General features: G+C 45.6%; 1 long non-coding RNA gene across 1 annotated transcript in view; it reads right to left on the bottom strand.

The window, feature by feature from the left end:
* Positions 1 to 5,405: 5,405 nt before the first annotated feature.
* The window catches only part of LOC115518150, a 31,338-nt gene continuing 15,760 nt past the window's right edge, over positions 5,406 to 20,983 (bottom strand). The window contains exons 2-4 of the long non-coding RNA XR_003970185.1: positions 15,266 to 15,617; positions 14,758 to 15,010; positions 5,406 to 5,806 (exon numbers count right to left, since the gene is read on the bottom strand). This is a non-coding gene — a long non-coding RNA (uncharacterized LOC115518150). The remainder of the gene's footprint in view (positions 5,807 to 14,757; positions 15,011 to 15,265; positions 15,618 to 20,983) is intronic.

Below are 20,983 nucleotides of genomic sequence, written 5' to 3'. Positions count from 1 at the left end.
ATGTCCTCACGTGACTTAAAACTCACAATACTTAAATATTCTTAATACATAAGCACTCTGGTCAAAGGGTTAATGGAAGAATCTGATTGGACAGACTCAGACCATGTATTCAAATTTCAGTGGGAAATCTAGCATCACATGGAGGAGAAAATTCTCCTCCAATATGGACTTACAAAAATGAAATACCCATTTCTCCCAAGTGTCTGCCATGCTTGTTGGATTCAAATTACGTTAAAGTCTGTCTATACTATGAACAGTTAGATGAGCAGATACAGAAATCAATCTCATAAGCATCACTTTATGAGAAAATGAGCTAAAGAGTAAATACTGGCCCCAACGTTTATGCTACTTGAGAACTCTACTGATTAACACAGGCCCACCGCACCAAACAGGAAAATACGTGACCTGTAGGGAAGAAGAAATTTCAATAATAATGAAAACAGTATTTAAAATTTTTCAGATTATGGGGCGCCTGGGTGGCGCAGTCGGTTAAGCGTCCGACTTCAGCCAGGTCACGATCTCGCGGTCCGGGAGTTCGAGCCCCGCGTCGGGCTCTGGGCTGATGGCTCAGAGCCTGGAGCCTGTTTCCGATTCTGTGTCTCCTTCTCTCTCTTTGCCCCTCCCCCGTTCATGCTCTGTCTCTCTCTGTCCTAAAAATAAATAAAACGTTGAAAAAAAAATTTTTTTTAAAATAAAAAAAAATAAAATAAAATAAATAAAATTTTTCAGATTACTAACATCTCTAAGGATAACGGAAATCTCTATTGAAATGTTTGCAAGGGGCAGGTCGATAGGGAGAAAAGCATGCTTAATAATCGTATACAAAAATAAATTAATTAATAATAGAAGTAAAAACAAATCATATACAGTGAGACATTATCTCAGATATATTTCCATGTCAAGAATCAGGAGTCCCTACTAATTTCCAGTGAACAATAACATCTGATAGGCCAATGTTTCTGTAAACCAGAACTCACAGTAATTAGCTATTTGGCATATTTAAATAACCCCCCAGATCCCAGTTTGGTTCAGTTCAACAGCTATGGCTAGTTCAATAGCGGAGTCGATTATTCTGAGTGTTTCGTTAACCCAGATATGTCTCAAGAAATGAAAGAGAAGGAAGAAAAAACGCCTAAAACTAAGTACTCCTCAAGGGACTGATTAGATAATAATGTGTGTTAAAATTACTGAGTAAAACACTTATTACACTATAGCAAACAATAAATCTGCCGGTTGTACTGAAAATTCCGCTTAAAAAAAAAAAACACAACAAAGAAGCAATAAGAGGAAAGCTATTTTTTAAATGACATCAAAACTAATTTCCATCCCTGGGTGTCATGCAGCTTAAAGCCCAGCGATGACTTTAGATAAAAATATTCAGACAATTCTGTATGCAAAGTCAGTCTAAGGAGACAATGTTTGCTTATGAAAACGAAAATGTGACTTCTATAGCACCTCCCACAGAATCTGCTAGAAAGCTTGTGAAAAAAGCGGACTTCTGGGCCCTTTCCCAAAATTTCATCGAGTATGTCGCTGTGTGCGCCTTAACCTCGCAGGTGCACCTCAAAGTGCAAGATTGAGGACTGTGCAATGAGGCAAGGGCCCCCTAGGCCCATATCCCCGTGCATTTCCTTCAAGACTAATGTGTGTGTGTGTGTGTGTGTGTGCCCGCACGCGCACTTATTCTCTGAAAATGTTCTGTGTATACATACCAAAAAGTAAATATTTTTATTCTTACTCTTGTGAACTTTTAAATAACTCAATGTTATTACTTTATCTTAGTCCTTAATTTAAATAACACATAATCATCATGACTTTGTGCCCGCACACAAAGATAGATGAAGATATAGACGGATACCGAGACATGATATGTAGGTGCAGATACAAGTAATGATAATTTGCAGATTGTAAACTTCCTGGAGGCAGATATTACTTCTGTCTCACCACCCTGTTCCCAACATCTAGCAAAATGCCTGGCGCACGGCCAGGAATCATTCCGTACCTTGTAGTGAATAGTAATGCGTCGACGGCACTGTTCTACATTTCAGTTGTTCTAATGGCGAGCTTAAAATAGCTCTGGAATCTCCATAGAACAGCTAGAGCAACGTCTAGAAAACCCGCTATCCAGCACACTCCCAAGAGGCTCTCTGGAGATCAGTCTGCACTCCAGCTCCTCATTGGCTGACGCACCGTGGGCTCTCCTGGATGGGCTGTGCAGCTGGGGACAGCGCTTGATTGTGGGGCGTTGCATGTCTCAGCTCCCCTTGACTATGTCAGATACCAGCACAACCAACGTCGAGTCTCCATTTGCTTTTGCACCAAATTGGATTGGTGTGGTGCCAGCTTCCCGCATTAGCGTCTGACTGGCCAGAGCGCTGACCAAAACCCCCATTTCTCTTGGGCTCAGCCGACTCAGCCCGGCAGGGAGCAGGGTTCCAGACTGTGCTAATATGATTAGGAGCTGAGGAGGGTCCATGTTAGAGGACTAAGGATGAATTCAAGGGTCAGTTCCTGAGGACTCCGATTAAGGAGTTAAGGCTGAAGTCTTGGTCCTGGATGGAGCGTGTTTTATGGAACAGTAAGTACACTTAAATTCATCTTTCAAAAACCAACCGTATTTTGGAATTAAAAACTGGTAATAATTGGGGCGCCTGGGGGGCCCAGTCGGTTAAGCGTCCGACTCCGGCTCAGGTTATGATGTTGCAGTCTGAGTTCGAGCCCCGCGTCGGGCTCTGTGCTGACAGCTCGGAGCCTGGAGCCTGCTTCGGACTCTGTGTCTCCCTCACTCTCTGCCCCTCCTCTACTCTCACTCTGTGTCTCCCACTGTCTCAAAAAATAAAAAAATATTTAAAAAAAAAACTAACAATAATTTTAAAACCAACAGCATTTTCCACAGCAACCATCCAGTCCATTGGCCCTTCCAGTGAACAAGTACGTGTTACCCTTCTGTTCTGGGAACGCTGAGCATCACGGGTGGAATCATTGCCAAGACCACAGCCCTATTCTCCCTGTCTGGTGGTATCCAAGGTTTGCAAACTGTAGCCCTCAGGATAATTCCAGCCCACTGCCTCCTTTTGTATGACCATGATCTCAGAATAATATTTACCTTTTTAAATGGCTGGAAAAAATCAAAAGAGGATTAGTATTTTTAAATCATTTTTTTTTCAACGTTTATTTATTTTTGGGACAGAGAGAGACAGAGCATGAACGGGGGAGGAGCAGAGAGAGAGGGAGACACAGAATCGGAAACAGGCTCCAGGCTCTGAGCCATCAGCCCAGAGCCTGACGCGGGGCTCGAACTCACGGACCGCGAGATCGTGACCTGGCTGAAGTCGGACGCTTAACCGACTGCGCCACCCAGGCGCCCCGGATTGGTATTTTTAAAAAGTGACTGACAGGGGCCCCTGGGGGGCTCAGTCGGTGAAGCATCCGACTTTGGCTCAGGTCATGATCTGGCGGTCGGTGAGTTCGAGCCCCGCGTCGGGCTCTCTGCTGACAGCTCGGATCCTGGAGCCCGCTTTGGGTTCTGGGTCTCCCTCTCTCTCTGACCCTCCCCTGTTCATGCTCTGTCCCTCTTTGTCCCCAAAATAAATAAACGTTAAAAAAATTAAAAATAAATAAAAGTAAAAATGTGACTGACATATGATTATCAGTTGCATATCATATAAGAGAGATCACACTGTATTTGCCTGACTTATTTCACTCAGCATGACGTCCCCAAGTTCCATCCATGTTGTTGCAATGGCAGGATCTCATTCTTCTTTACGTCTGAATAGTATCCCATTGTGTATAGACACCACCTCTTCCTTATCCATTCGTCTACCAATGGACACATCTTGGCTATTGTAAACAACGCCGCAGCGAACACCGGGGCACCGATCGAGTTAGTGGTTTTGTTTTCTTCAGATATACTGAATTACTGAATCATATGGCAATTCTATTTTTAATATTTTGAGGAAACTTCATACTGTTTTCCAGAGTGGCTGCACCATTTACATGCCCACCAACAGTGCGCGAGGGTCCCCTTTTCTCCACCTCCTTGCCAATGCTTGTCCTTCTTGTCTCCCTGGTGACAGCCGCTCGGACAGGTGCGAAGAGATCTCTCATCGGGTTTTGACTTCGCAGCCACTCACCGTTCCTTCTGTCTGCAGTGGACCCCACTCCCACAGCCTTATTTCTTCCCTTCCCCCACCTCCTCCTCCCCATATTCAAGGACACATTGTGTCAGTCTCGTTTAGAAGCTCCAGGTTTATTGTCCAACAAATGGGTCAAGGGGATCCAAATGGATTCTGCTGCTTGACGTAGGGTGGCCTCCTCTGAGATGAGCTGAGTGGAGATCGGCAATAAGCTTCTAGAGGCTCGCTCACACTCGCTAAACTGCTTCTGTTGCTGTTATATTTATTTTTGCTGTGTTGTCCCCGTCTGGTTACACAGTCTCTTTATTTATAATCCTGGAGTGATGCCCTCCATCACTTCTAAGGCACAGTCTGGCCTTTCTTAGTGGGCCAGGCACATGCCCCCTTTCCAGTCTCACCCTAGGATCGCTGCCCTCCCCCCTCCTCAGCCTCGGGGTTGAGCACCATCGAGCAAGGACACAGACCCCTGACCATGTCACCACCTCCCCACCTGCCCGGACAGCTCCAGACACTGCCTTGCTCTCTCCAGGGGCCTCCTGGATTCCGCCCAATGCTTCTCCTGCAGAGAACTGCCCCTAGCTGCCTTCAGTGCCTCTCCTGGATTAATCTCACTTTATTTGAATTTCCTCCATCGGTCAGTCCATTTCAAACGCACACTTCCATGTTGAATGAAGGAATATATTAAAATGCACATCATTGCAGCATTTAAATTGTCTCAGTCCATTTGAATAGGTACTGATAAAATTATAATAACACAATACACGCATTGTGAACATACTAGAAACCCAATGTAACGCTTATTAGACCAGTGTTACCATTGCCTTCAGTCCCTGGACACTATCTGCCCCTCACTTCTCTGAGCCCCCTAATAACCAGCATGGGGGGAGGGATTTGTGACACATTGTGTTTAGGAGGAATATTTTTTAAAGCCGAATAAAATGTGAGAATGCTCTGCATTTCTCATTCTAGAAGAGATCATCCCCAAACTGGGCCCTGAATCCCATTTGCCCAGCCTAACCCAAGAGGGTGGATGGCTGACTGGGTGGGATTCTAAAGGCGATCCATGCGACTCTGCTGTATGCAAGCCAGAGGGCTACAGAAAATTCCCAGGGAATCACTGAGGTGTGGAAATGCCATGAAAGCACTCCAAGGCACTATTAAACTAATAAAGATGATTGAAACCACTCACATGTGCTAGAAAGATACCATCAGTCATAAAATTTTTGCCATTAAAAAATAGAGCAGGCACGTCACAGAAAATTCGTTCAAGTGTTATGATTTAAATTTAATGTTTAAACCATCTCAGATAATTCGGACATGGTGAGTTTTATTATTGCCATTATTGGAAAGATGAAAAGTCAACACAAATACAGGAATTACTGCATTCCAGGCACTGTTCTAATTACTTGAAGTGGATTAACTCACTTTATCCTCACAAGAACCCTATGAGGTAGGTACCATATGTTGGAGAAGTCAACTGAGGCACAGAGAGATTAAGTAAAAACCGGTGAAGCAGGAATAGAAATGAACATGTTGGCTTGAGTTCCTTCCCTTCTCCACACCCAGGGGGCTCTCGACGAATGGTAGAATAGTTGGGAATGGCCGCTTATCACTTCACCAACTCTGTGTGGCCAAAGCAGGATTGATGATTTGTCAATCATCCAGGGAATCTGGTCAAAGAAAACCCAGTCATAACACTTGACTCCATATTAGATTTGTTTTATTTGCATTATTTCTTGTTGGGGGAGACAAGATTACCAGATTACTTAGGTCAGCTGTTAAAAAATACAAGCAGTAACAAATAACCACGTTACTAGAATCACACCTTTGCAGGCTCTCGGGAAATGGTATGGCTAGATACCCCTGGCCTAAATTTGTCCCAAAGACATCACTGATTCTTTAAGTACACTAAGTTGCAAAGCAGTAATTTAAGAACCAGAGTGTGTGGTCTCGAGCTGGAAAGTCCCGCAAAGAACGCAGAGTCGAGCCTCTGTGTGTCTCCACCATTTGGAGAGACCCTTATCTCTGCCCCATTGTCTTCAGTCAATAAATTGCAAATTTGCTCTTGCAAGTAGCAAGTGCCAAGGGTCCAAAGGACTTCTGCCTGCCTTTGACAAGTGGCTAACTAGTTAACTGACTAATTTCACTTCAATTAAAAGGTACCCCGAATAGCCAAAGTAATTTTGAAGAAGACCAAAGCGGGAGGCATCGCAATCCCAGACTTTAGCCTCTACTACAAAGCTGTAATCATCAAGACAGAATGGTATTGGCACAAAAACAGACACAGAGACCAATGGAATAGAACAGAGACTCCAGAATTGGACCCACAAAAGTATGGTCAACTAATCTTTGACAAAGCAGGAAAGAATATCCGATGGAAAAAAGACAGTCTCTTTAACAAATGGTGCTGGGAGACCTGGACAGCAACATGCAGAAGGTTGAAACTAGACCACTTTCTCACACCATTCACAAAAATAAACTCAAAATGGATGAAGGACCTGAATGTAAGACAGGAAACCATCAAAACCCTAGAGGAGAAAGCAGGAAAAAACCTCTCTGACCTCAGCCAAAGCAATTTCTTACTCAACACATCTCCAAAGGCAAGGGAATTAAAAGCAAAAATGAACTATCGGGACCTCATCAAGATAAAAAGCTTCTGGACTGCAAAGGAAACAATCAACAAAACTAAAAAGCAACCGACGGAATGGGAAAAGATATTTGCAAATGACATATCGGACAAAGGGCTAGGATCCAAAATCTATAAAGAGCTCCCCAAACTCCACACCCGAAAAACAAATAACCCAGTGAAGAAATGGGCAGAAAACATGAATAGTCACTTCTCTAAAGAAGACATCCAGATGGCCAACAGGCACATGAGAAGATGCTCAACGTCACTCCTCATCAGGGAAATACAAATCAAAACCACACTGAGATACCACCTCAAGCCGGTCAGAGTGGCTAAAATGAACGAATCAGGAGACTAGAGATGCTGGTGAGGATGTGGAGAAATAGGAACCCTCTTGCACTGTTGGTGGGAATGCAAACTGGTGCAGCTGCTCTGGAAAACAGTGTGGAGGTGCCACAAAAAATTAAAAATAGAACTACCCTATGACCCAGCAATAGCACTGCTAGGAATTAACCCAAGGGATACAGGAGGGCTGATGCATAGGGGCACTCATACCCCAATGTTTATAACAGCACTTTCAACAATAGCCAAATTGTGGAAAGAGCCTAAATGTCTATCAACTGATGAATGGATAAAGAAATTGTGGTTTATATACACAATAGAATACTATGTGGCAATGAGAAAGAATGAAATCTGGCCTTTTGTAGCAACATGGATGTAACTGGAGAGTGCTATACTAAGTGAAGTAAGTCATACAGAGAAAGACAGATACCATATATTTTCACTCTTATGTGGATCCTGAGAAACTTACCAGAAGACCATGGGGGAGGGGAAGGAAAAAAAAAAAAGGTTAGAGAGGGAGGGGAGCCAAAACATAAGAGACTCTTAAAAACTGAGAACAAACTGAGGGTTGATGGGGGGTGGGAAGAAGGGATGAGTGGGTGATGGGTATTGAGGAGGGCACCTGTTGGGATGAGCACTGGGTGTTGTATGGAAACCAATTGGACAATAAATTTCATATTTAAAAAAATAAATAAATAAAAGGTATGATTCCATAACTAAATAATCTCCAAAGAAAACAACTTGAGAAAAATCAGAAAGCAGTTTGGCTTAAAAAACAAACAAACAAACAAACAAACAAACAAATTCTGTACATCACCTGAGGAAGGAAGGGGCCATTTCTCTACATTCACTAGAACTCAAACAGTCACAACTGAGTCAATGTAATTTTCAAGCCCCTCATAGAGAAAAAACTTGACGAATGGTTTAATATTCCTCAATAAATCAGTGTATTTAGAGAGTTACTAACACTGTTAACAGAGGTAATAAATCAGCACATTTATTAAGAGATCTCATAAATAACTGGAAACTTCTTAATTATTAATTTGAACAAATTTTAAAATTCACTTTACAGATGTATGACTCACATTAAAATAACTAACGAAGATTCAATCACGCACGTGTATGTTTCCATTCAACAAAACGTTATTACATAGATGAAATGCTCACAAGAGGAAAATAGGTAAGAAATGTTATCCCCCTCTCCTGGAAAATCTTCAGTTAAGTATCTTGGGTGTTTAAGATATGCTCGGCTCATTAAAATTTTATTCATTTGGATTAAAAAAAAAGGTGTGTCTAATGGTAAATGGCGTGATTCATTCAACCGACTCCATGCAGAATTAAGGCAATTTTTGCTGTTTTGTCCACTTATAGCCCAAAACTTCTGACTAAATACATCAATTGTTTTGTCATTCTATACCTCAGCGGGGTACTCTTAAAGTTTCGGTTTTATTCGTTCTCTTCAAAGACCACCAACTCTGGTTCTTTTCAATAGATTAAATGTAATCTGATAGCAGGAAGAGTTTTGGAGGGTCCACATAGAAAAGCAAGCACTGTGTGCTACACGCATTGGATGAAACAGAGACGAATAAAGCCGCTCACTTCCCTCCAGGAGATTATAATTCAGTCTGCAGGAATCAATAGTCCTACTCTAAAACAGATTTGATGTGAATCCATACAAGGATCTCATTGCATCGCTGATGTATACCTTTACATCGAAACAAACATTTTTCAGATATGGTCAAGGAACGATAAGACCTGGCTTTAGAAGTTGTCTTTATCCACAATGAAGGCTTGTTTGGCATCTATTGAGCGAGGGTGTGAGAGCCTCGAGTGGCCAGCCGCTGTCCTTGACGTGCGGATGTGAAGGAGAACAGACCTAGCCCTTCCGTGCGGCGTGGAGTATGTGACAGAATTGAAAGATGAGGGGGTTGAGTCATATCACAACACTTCCTTCTCCACTCAAACTGAGATGGGGATCCGGCTTTCTGCTCGGGCACCCCATCCGCGCTTTTCACACAAAAGAGATTCGGCACTGGTGGGGGTGGGGGTGGGGGTGGGGTTCAAAAACGTATGCGGTCAGCCCTTCTCAAAACCTCCCCTTCTCTGTGTGCCCCCACACATCTTGGCCCCACCAACCTCTAGGGTGCCTGATTCGTTTCAAGGGCTACCTGGAAACTCCCATCCCCTCCCCAAAACTGCAAGAGACCCAGCAGCCTGGGGCCTCAACCACCTCGCTAAAGCAGAAGGACGCCCTTAGATTAGACGTCTATTTTCTTTGAGTTGCAGATGCTTGAACACTCACTCCATCGAATTAAAGTGATGATTTACTAATACAACAGAAGCGGCTAATAGTGGGCACTTGGGAGTCCCAGGCAGAGACACGTGCATTTTACATGGATAGTCTCCTTTTGTCCTCACAGCACCCCACCAGGTGAGGAGCCCTATCATCATGTTAAGTTGGAAATGAGTTTAAGTGGATTAAATCACATGCCCTCGATTGCACAACTGGGAAGAGACAGGCAATCCCCATCTGGGCAGTCTGTTTCCAGGCTCTTAGTGTTACTCTCAGTCAGACACCGGGCTGATGCCCTAGCAGTGATACTGGGCATGTAACAGGTGCTCAGGAAAGTCTGATCCCATCCTCTTTGAACTAGGGACTGCTGAGTGTCATTCGGGACAAACACGGGGCCTCCCAGCTGGTTGTTGGGTCTGAACCATGGTGGAGACGTTTGAGGGAACCCACCCGCACCGCGCCGTGGTCCCCCTAACCCTGACGGACTGCTCAGCCCACGGAAGAAATCACATCTGCCCAGGCACAGAAGAAGGGTTTCCCTTCCAACCACCAAGCGCGATTGTCTAGCTCTCCCTTGTAGGGAAGGTGCTGGAATACCTACCAGAGGTGGTACCCCACTCATCTCTGTCCCTCTTGTCTACAAACCTTTATTTTCTGCCTCCGTGAAGATTTGCCTCTCCCAGCGGGGCTCCTGGGACATGTCTCCTCTCTTGCTAAGGACAAGTCCACCATGATACTCAGACAAATCTTTTTTCCTATTGATTTCAAATGATGCTTCATACTTTGATAAGTAGCCTTTAGAAAAAGAATTCATAAACTAGACCTCAGGCTCTAGAATATTTGCCAGTGTCTAGGGAGGGAAAACCACAGGAAGAGTTGGTGTTTTTTTTTTTTTTAGTTTCTTTATTTTGAGAGAAAGAGAGAATCCCAAGCAGGCTCCATGCTGTCAGCATGGAGCTCAACGTGGGGCTCGATCCCAGGACTGTGAGATCATGACCTAAGCTGAAATCAAAAGTCAGACACTCAACCAACTGAGCCCTCCAGACACCCTGGCAGGAAGAATTTTATATTTCAGGGATGGTCAGCAATCCATGACATGTCCATAAGCTGTGTTCTTATCTACCTGGCGACTGGTATAATAATCTCCGTCTCTTTCATTCCATGGGATATTAATATTTGATCAAAGGAAAGCAGTAATCAAGAAGGCATGATACTTGGGTTTTGTCTTCATCGTGAAGATTTTGTCTAACCTTAGGACACTTAAAAAAAATTTATTTACCGTTTATTCATTTTTCAGAGACAGAGAGAGACAGAGTGTGAGTGGAGGAGTGGTAGATAGAGAGGGAGACACAGAATCCGAAGCAGGTTCCAAGATCTGAGCTGTCAGCACAAAGTCCGACGCGAAGTTCAAACTCACAGACCGCGAGATCATGACCTGAGTGGATGTCGGAGGCTTAACCGACTGAGCCACCCAGATGCTCCAAACCTTAAGGCTCTTTTAAAACCTGAGTCTCGGTCTTCATTCATGAAATGGGAGGTATGACGCATTAACACCTTCCCAAAGTGATTTCTCAGAAAAGATTAGTTTATATGAAAGTTAACAAACATGTCAACATGCTCACCAAACTTCATAAATAAAGCTCCTTCCTTCTTTGAGTTTTTGAGGGAATTGGCAGTAAGGTCATTTTATTCCAATTAAAAACTCCCTCCCACATTCCTACCACCTTGCACACATGCTGAGACTGTACTCCATACCCTGCCCAACAGAACTCAGCTGTTTGGTTTCGACGGCATGGAGTGGCTGTTCAAACACACACAAGAAATCCAAGACCCCGATATCCAACCCCAATGTCCAACCCCAATGTCTCTATGTTTGATTCAGGTGACATTGTAGGTAAAACGAAAAGAGGCACGTGATTTTTCAGGTCTAGAATTCTTTGTGCAGTTATATAAGTTCTCGGCAGGATCGTTAGGCCACCCGTGAGAGGGAGTACATTGCACACTCTAAGACGGACGTGTGCAGATCCCAGGCACGTTAATGGTTGACTTACGGATGCCCCATTACTCCACCCATCCAAAGAAATGGCTCTTAGGTAGCCAACGTAATTTCTCTCCATAAGAACAACACGTCGAAGGTATTTCATTAATGCGATGCTTAACGCTCTTCAGAAAATGTTCATGCAGAGGTTGTTTTATTAGAAAATAGGAAACTCCCTTCCTTCTACCATCCAAGCTTGATGATGCCTGTTCCAAGCCTCGGTTTTCCACGTTGTGGTCAACCCATGTCGGCATAAATACCACATAAGTAAAATTGATTTAACTTCTGAAAGAAAGCTGATCTCAGACAGAAGGATCACATTTGCAACATAGAGTCGATCTTTCCAAATCAATGGAACGAACCACGCTGTGCATTTTTTTCCCCAAATGTTTCCTTCCCTCCTCTCCTACCTCCTGTAGCATCACGATCAACCAGAGTTCAGAAGACATAAATAGCCAGTCTTCACATCTTTATTTAGGATGCAAATAAAATCTCTACGGATAGGATTTTAAAGAGAAATAATGGCTTATAAATTTTGTTTGCATTTTACGGAGGGAGCTTTCCTTTTGTCAGGAGGGAGTTATTTCTATTGTACGAGTTCAAACACTCTGTCACTTTGAAAACAGATTAAAATCTAATCTCCCTAATGGGAAATTTGATGATCTGACCAGGACACTCTGCCATTTTTATGTCTGGCTCACAACTGTTATCAGCCTCCTGTTTTGAATTCTGGAATTCTGGAATCGCTGGAACCTTCTGCGCGCCATCCAAAGTCTGGAATTTCAAATGACTGTGCGGTGTACTTTTTGAGTGTGTTGGGACCTGTTCTCTGGAACCCTCTGTTAATTGGTGTACATGCGTATTGGGATCAATAACAGAAAAGTAAATGATTGGCATAGTCGTATGTTTCAAGATAGCTGATATTAGAATCCTAATCGAAACCATGGGGATTTAAAGGTGCTGGTGTGGGCCGCCAGGCTGAATGTCTTAATATACTTGTTTTGTTTTGTTTTAATTCTTTGACTCTTTGATCACATAAGTTTTAGCATTTTCTGCTGCCCCAGTTCACGCTGGCACTCATTGTATTAATGTGCTCCAGGCATTTTCCCTGTTTTGTTTCTAACTTTGGATTTTATCCACGTTTTACTGAAAGGAGACACTTGGAGAAATGGCTTGGTACCTGGAAGGTCAGACAGTATGTAAGGTGCTGCAGACCCAGGACTCAAAACAGGCCTCAACCCCATACCTTCGTAGATGGCATCACGTCATCACTCCCGATCATTTTCGTGAGAGCTGATTCCAGGGGACGGTAAGAGATGTCAGTGTTGTTTTTTATACTGTCCTTTGGGTCAACCAAATCTGGGAAACACGGACTAACACAACGTTTAGCAGACTTTTGCAGCAGTAGGAATTCTCAGCCCCCTAAAATATGCCGACACCATTGTGAACGTCCAAGAAAGGAACACAGCATGGAGTTTCTAACTTGTCTCTCCCCCACTGACTCTGAGATGCCCCAAGGGGGGACATTCTTTGCAGGATTGAGCCGTCCTTGCAAGCCAGGTCCGAGGAGCGCTGGGACATGTAACATGGCCTCACAGCCAAGCCCCTGGCCTTGATTAACTTGACCAACGTTGAGCAATGGACTATTTACTTGGCTTTAACTCACCCTTTGAGGGTGTCCATTGAGTCAGGCCCTGTTTTAGACACGGGGGGCCAGAGCTGAGAGATGAGGCTCTCGTCAGGGGTGATGGGGGCAGAGAAGGACCCCATCCCCAAACGCTGGTAGAGGAGAGCCTGAGCCACACACAGAACAGGGAGCACCTCTTCTTGGGGAACACGGCATCCAGTGCTTTCTTCAAAGTTCCCATCGTCAGCGGAGCTGAAGTCCAAAGGAGACACAGGAGGGGATGCAGAGGCACTGCAGGCAAGTGCTGGGAGCAGGCAGCAGACACTAGTGAGCCCAACAGAGCACACCTTCTAGAAACTTCCATGTGGACATCGCCTACTCAGGCAAAGGGCCACAGGGGAGGCTGCCTCATTTTTGTTTCCGCTTTGTTTTTTGAGGAGAGACTGTTGTTTTGTCTGTGTGCTTAGGCAAACGCAGTAGGATCAGGCTTTCTCCGTGCCAGGGTATGAGAGCTGTGGCGATCTGAACGTCTGTTTCCACCTCACGGTGAAGCCACGGCAACATCCTTTCTAGTGTTTCTCCCCCTTTAGGCTTCCAGCGAAAGGAGGCAGAACCCCTTTTAAAACCAATATATGTTCATCTTAGATTTTATAAACAGAAACTGAAACACCTTTGATGCCAGGCTTTGCTAAAGCAACTTTTTCTTAATGATATCACTTTGTTTCTTGATGACCACATTCAGGTTTGACTGTGTTTCTCAAAGGACTCAAAAGGTAACACTGAAGTCTTTCAGTCTCTCTCATCTCCCCTTCAATTCTGATTGTGATGTACAAGGGAGAGGGTCACTAGTCCCTAAACAGCTCACGTCCATCAGTCAAAGGCCAGAGACTCAGCAGTAGTTAAGAGAACATGGACATAGGGAACTGGGAACGTCTTGCCCACAGAAACCCTTAAGGCACATCTGTTCCTTTAACGTGTTGTTATAGGATGCACAATGTCATTTACAGCTTTGCCTACTCGTTGTTTTAGAAGCGATTTCAAAACAGATTTCTGTGAGTGCTCAGGAATTCATTCACTAGTCCATCTGTATTTCAAGGGAAGATCTAAAAAAAAATTTAAAAAAAAAGGGGGGCGCCTGGGTGGCTCAGTTGGTTGGGCGTCCAGCTTCGGCTCAGGTCATGACCTCGCGGTCCGTGGGTTCGAGCCCCGCGTCGGGTTCTGTGCTGACAGCTCGGAGCCGGGAGCCTGTTTCAGATTCTGTGTCTCCCTCTCTCTCTGCCCCTCCCCTGTTCATGCTCTGTCTCTCTCTGTCTCAAAAATAAATAAAAACACTAAAAAAAATTTTTCAGGGGAAGATCTACGCCCGTACTTCCTGAATAGCTGTGCTTCACGTGTGTCTGCGAAAACGCAGGGCAGAGCTATTCTGTGCTCGGAGAGAGTGTGTGTCCAGCAGGACATTCACAAATACATACAGAACACACATGTGCACCCACACATGCCCACATAGACACACGGAGACATATATACACCCCACACACAGACACACACGTGCACTCACGCACACAGACACATCCACAGTCACACACATACGCACACGCTTACGTGTAAGCACGTTCGAACACAGAGATCTATGCACACGCATGCACACAGGGGCACACACAGATTGGGGTGGGGGTGGCGAGGATATGACCTCACCTTTCTTCTCTCTCTTTACCCAACATTGCAGCCAGCACTGCCCTTGCTCGGGAGGGCTCCCCAGCCGACGTCAACCCCAGTTACTCCGAACGAGGCCCCTGTCGCTGGCATCTTGGAACAGAAGGCAGACAAGCCCGGCCAGGAATGAGAAGCAGGGACCAGGCATCAGACAAACGCCAGCTCGGAGCTTCCTCGTCCAGGTCACAGGGCTCCTGACCACGGAGACGCACCCAGGTTTTATAAGAAGCTCTGTCTTGAGTAACGAAGAGGAAAGGTGTGTTAATAAAGTGACTTCTCTGGGGCTGCGACCCTAGAGCTTGACTAGGGTCATCCACACCCAGGGCTGAGCTCTCCCCCAACCAGCGAAGGCTGTGTGGCCCCCGGGACGTGACTGGCTCTGTTTCCTTGTCCACAAAGGGGCAACAGGAGCCCCTGCCCACCTTGCCTCACGGTGCACCCCCGGGCCCCGCCGGCCGGCGCGTCTCCAGTGAGCCCGCTCCCCGCCCACCTTCCAACCTCGCCTTTGGCCACGTCCCCTGGGACATCGCTCCTCTCCCATTCACGGACGCGTCGCCCATCGAGGCCACAGGTGGAGCTTTAGTGTGTGTGTTGAGCTGGGGAGGGTAGACAGGACAGAAAGCGTCGGGCGTCCCTGTGCTCTGAAGGAAAACACAGTGCTTCCCGGGACAGAGTCCCAGAATTACTCCCCCTGCGGCCAGCTCAGGCCACAGGCATTTTTTAAACCTTCGTCGACGTCCTATGGTTACATGTGGCTGCTCACAGACCCCCTCCTCCTCTTCCTCGTCATTGTCATCAAAATATCAGCAGCGGCTTTCAAGCATTCTTTATCTGTCAGGATCCTGTTAGGACAAGAGCTGTGGTCACGGGGCTTGTGGGGTTTTGTCGGGTTTTTCAGAGCTTTTGTGACACTGAGTCTCCAGGGAAGTGTCATCTGGGGCCAAAGCTGGCCAGGCCCGGGCTCAGGGCACACTCTTCCAGCCAACAGTGGGGTCAAACCTCGGAAATAATTTTCTTAATTAAATTTTTTTAATGTGTATTTATTTTTGAGAGAGAGAGAGAGAGAGAGAGAGAGAGAGAGGCAGAGTGTGAGCAGGGGAGACACAGAATCGGAAGCAGGCTCCAGGCTCTGAGCTGTCAGCAAAGAGCCCGATGTAGGGCTCAAACCCACGGACCACGAGATCATAACCTGAGCCGAAGTCGGTCACTTAACTGACTGAGCCACCCAGGCGCCCCACTCAGAATTACTTTTGAAAGTGAATCCGTCCTACATAACTTGGGCCCAGTCTCTTGAGAGAGTTCCAGCCCTCCAGAATATGCTGGTTTCACAAATGGCTTTTTAATTCCCACTGATGTATTAGGAAGATTTCCAAATCGGAGACCACTGGGAGATAGCTACATTTTTTTTAATGTTTATTTATTGTTGACAGAGAGAGACAGACAGACAGACAGAGCATGAGCGGGGGAGGGGCCGAGAGAGAGGGAGACACAGAATCCGAAGCAGGCTCCAGGCTCCCAGCTGTCAGCACAGAGCCCGACGCGGGGCTCGAACTCACAGACCGCGAGATCATGACCTGAGCCGAAGTCGGACGCTCAACCGACTGAGCCACCCAGGCGCCCCACCACTGGGAGATATCTAAATAACGCCCCCTGCCTAGGATACCGTCTTCATATTCTAGCCTGGTCTCAGTCGACACGTCACCTTGGAAAACGCGAAGCCACTGACGTTAACAAAGCAGCCCAGCGGGGATGATGGGACGCTCTTCACTGCCCGTTCATTCCTAACTAGAGTGAGAGCTCAAGCCAGTCCTGCTGGTCAATGGTCCATATGGGTGTCCCAGCTGAAGCTCTACTCCACCAGCGAGTCACGGAGAGGAGGCAGCAGCGGGGAATCAAAAGCAAGTGCAACGGGTGCCTGGCTGGCTCAGACGGTGATGCATGTGACTCTTGAGCTCAGGGTTGTGAGTTCAAGCCCCGCGTTGGACACGGAGCCTACTTCAACAAACAAAACCAAGTGCCGCATGGCCCCTCCATGCGTGAGAAGCTGTCTCCCTATGTGTGACTTCCAGTGTGAGCAAGCCAGATGTGATGTCTGCTGTGTGTGAATCACAGCTTTCTTAAAAACTCAAGTTGGGGCATGTGGGTGGCTCAGTTGGTTAAGCGTCCGACTCTTGATTTCAGCTCAGCTCGTGATCTGGTTTGCGAGGCTGAGTCCGAGTTGGGCTCTTTGCTGACAGTGAGAAGCCTGCTTGGAATTCTCTTTCTCCCTCCCTGTCCACTCCCCTGCTCGTGCTCTCCCCCTCTCTCTCTCTTTCTCTCTCAAAATACATAAATGAACATTAAAAATGTAAATAAATAAAAAGTCACGTTAACCCCCAACACATATAGCTGTACTTCAGCGGCATATTATCCACAGCGCAGTAACACGTCCGTACGCAGGTCAACCTCATTACCAATGTCGTCCTGAACACAAGGGTGACGTTGGGTGGCCGTGTGGGACCTCAGCCCTCCCTGAAACTCCCTGTTAATTTACAAAGCCATTTACATAAATCTTCTTTACGTACGGTTGACTTGGTGTAATTTTCCTATCATTAAATTATTCTGTTCTATGCTTTTAAGTTTGTTTTCTTTTTAAGTAACCCCCATCCCCAACTTAAGTACATTTTTCTCTTTGGAGGGCCTGTAAAATGGGCAGTGTTTTCATTCCATTCCGGAAGACTGTCTCAGCTTGCAGGTTTTCTCCAATGTTCATTCTGCATTATTCACACACTTTAAGGTAAATTGAATTGCCCTGATGTAGCCTGAGGTTAAATGTCCACGAAAGTCAAATTGCTTGGGCTATATTCCAAGGCTTTTCATAATCCTGTGCCCTTCCCCCTGCAACCCCCTCCCCCTCCCCCAAGTAACAGATACCTTGTTTTCAGAGCAGACGCTCCCCGGTGACCTCATGGCCGGGGCATTCTGCTCCTGGAGCTGTGGGCACACCACTCTAGCCGCGAGCCCTTTCACATCGACCCTAAATAAAGGCGCACTCACAGTCAGATTTCCTCTCCCGAGTTATTTTTTGTTGCTCAGGGATCGAACACCACCACGGTGACAGGAACCACCCACAACGACACACAAAAAATAAAAAGAAGACCCCACCTCCACATCTACTAGCCTGCTGTCATATTCAACTTGGACCTAAACAAAGAAACAAAGAAGTCATAAATAAAAATACTGAGTTTTTAGCCACGATGCCTTCGGAGAGGTTGGGTTTCTCTGGTGAAAGCAGCCTCGGAGGAAGGCGTGAGGGCTGTGTTCCAGACTCTTTCTGGAAATATTTTCACCTTAGCTGAATAATTACCGTTTTTATGTAATGGTTCAGAATTGGATATTGTTCTACGCGTAGAACACTTAAATATAAAAAAATTGTGACCTGGATCCCAGGACCACTAGATAGATCTATAAGGTCAGCGACACAATAATATTAAGCATAGATCTCAAAAAATCTGCTAAGTATGCTGAAGTCAAAAGGAAATCGCCTTTTCTTGCAAGAAGGCACAGCAGGTAAAATATATGTTTTAAAACTATTTATACCATGTGCCACTCCGAGAAGAGAGAATTGGTACACGCCATTGATCTAGCCCCGAATCCACACTTTCGCTAGCAACTGGCCCCAGGAAAGTCACTAAACGTCATTAAGTTCTGTATACTCTTCTGTCTTAGGGAGATGTGAATACCTCTTACAGGTCCACGCTGCTCTTGGACATTTATTTCCTTGAGATAAAGAACCTGAAAACACTTTGATAATCGCGTTCTAACGCTTCACGTTCATTCCTAAAAATCTTCACGTCATGCCTAGAGAGAGGAGGTCAGCACTGAGAAGACGAAGCGAAGTTGCTCCCTTTGAGATGTCGAGACTTCCCTAACGTCAGAGAGCATCAGTCAAATGGGCTACAGAAGGAGGATAATTCGCGGTGTCTGTGAAGGCTCTTCATCATGACCTAATTTCTCTCTCAAGTACACGGTCGTGCGTTCCCACCAGGATGCCTCGGCGCTTCATCTAGACTTTCCCTCTCTTTCTAGATCACAGGGACATGTTCCAGCTTGAGGTTCAGCACATTTGGGCAACTCTAATCAGGGCGGCTGGTAGGCTTCCATCGCTACCTTGATAAACAAGAGGGGGGAGTAGCTGGATTTCCCAGAAACCAAGGCTGACTAAAATAGAACGCTTAGCATTCTTCCTCTCCAAACAAAGGCCTGCACAAAAGAAATGGTGTTTTCAGAAGGAGAAGCCACATCAGGCCAGGCCGTCGGGAGAGGCAATCCTGTGCTGCGTGCCTCCCATGATACCATATTACTCTTGACTGATGTTCGTCTTCTCCCCCTGCGTTCCAGGTTTGACAATGCCACGATGAAGGGTCTCGTAGTTGTGATCCACACCGAACACTGTGTGTACCGTAATCGGCCAAACGTGGATCAAGGAACGGAGTCGCTGCTTGAGAGAGAGAGATGAACAGGAAATTCAGATATTGTCACACCAGAAGCATAGATGCACACAGAAGGAATTCAAACAACTTCACATCATAGGCAGACAAAACCTGACGCGTTCCAAGAAAGACAAGGCCTTAGTTGTTTGTTTGTTTGTTTGTTTGTTCGTTTGTTTCGAGGTGGGGGCAGAAGCCCGTACATTGTCAGTTAACTCTAACAGTCTGCCTCTCTACCCTCGTGACGGCAAGTCCTAGAAACGATGGGTCATCCTCCAAAGCCGACAGCTGGGTGACACACACAGATTCTCTAGGACGTCAGCCTTAGGTGCTTTGAGCAGGATTCGGAAATGAACGTGCTATTTTTTGCGCAGTGCGATAAATGCTGAAGGCGCCGCAGAATCGTAGAATCGCCGTCTTCCTGAGTATTAGAAGGTAAAATGTAGCTTTAAAATAAAAAGCGTTGTAGTGATTTATCTGCATGTGAGTTTTAACTCACTTGCCGTATGACTCACGCGTCTCTGAGTGTGTGCTTCCTGACTGTGTATTCATGGGCATGCCGGTGTAAGCCTTCAGAAAGGAAGTCGATTTATAAAAACATCATGTCAGCATCCGTACTTTAGGGTATTTGAATGTGCTGTTGGGGGATGTTCAAAGATTAGTCATGAGAAAAACACCTTCATCTTGTTAATTGAATGTAGAGTATGAAATGTCCATTTATTTCCCCACAGTGGTATTTAGAATAATACATTTCAACGGGAATCGTCCTGCTGGCTCATGAAACAGAATTCCTGGGCTGACCAGGATCTGTAGAGAGCATAAGCCCAAATCAGCCCCCTCTGGACTCTGGTCCTTGGTGAGGCCAGGGCAGAATAATAATCAGTTCCTCAGCCAGGAATCCAGTTTCTTCTAGTAATCTGGTTGCTGGTCTTTCCCTTAAAAACAAACCTTGCTGGGGCACCTGGGTGGCTCAGTCAGTCGAGCGTCTGACTCCGGCTCAGGTCACGATCTCACGGTTTGTGGGTTCAAGCCCCATGTCGGGCTCTGTGCTGACAGCTCAGAACCTGGAGCCTGCTTCAGATTCTGATTCTCCCTCTCTCTCTGCCCCTCCCTTGCTCACGCTCTGTCTCCCTTCCTCTCTCAAAAATAAATAAACGTTAAAGAAAAAAAAGAAAGAAAAGAAAGGAAACTTTTTCCCCTTGAGAAGTTTGTGGGCATGGCCTAAGGATTAACAGTGATGTCAGACGGGGATACAGAGTGCCAACATCTACGAATGATACAACTTAAAATGATAATGGAAGATTTTTTCAGCCTTAAAAAGAAGGAAATCCCACATCTGCAACAAGGTTCAGATGGTTCAGCTCTATGGACTTGGAAGACCTTAGGCCCAGGGAGATAAGCCAGACGCAGAAAGACAAGACACTGAATCATCTGACTTATCTATGCAAGTAGAAGATTCTGGGGACCTCGCGTGTAGTGTGACGACCATAGTTAATAATGCTAGATTGTACACGGTAGCTACGGGAGGCGATGATGTTCGTTAGCTTGATTATGGTGTTCGCCCCACAACGTCTATCAGAACATCATGTCCTGTACCGTAATCACCCACAATTTTTGTTGGTCAATCATAGCTCCATAGAGCTGGAAAAAATGGAAATACCCTAGAGTGGAAATCTCCTTTTTCCACAGATAAAAAGTTTTAGAACCTACATATATGCTCAGCCCTGGAGGAGAGAAGG

The sequence above is a fragment of the Lynx canadensis genome, chromosome B4 (genome assembly GCF_007474595.2).
Source record: "Lynx canadensis isolate LIC74 chromosome B4, mLynCan4.pri.v2, whole genome shotgun sequence".
NCBI classification, from domain to species: domain Eukaryota; kingdom Metazoa; phylum Chordata; class Mammalia; order Carnivora; family Felidae; genus Lynx; species Lynx canadensis.
This window is presented reverse-complemented; position numbering and strand designations above follow the sequence as displayed.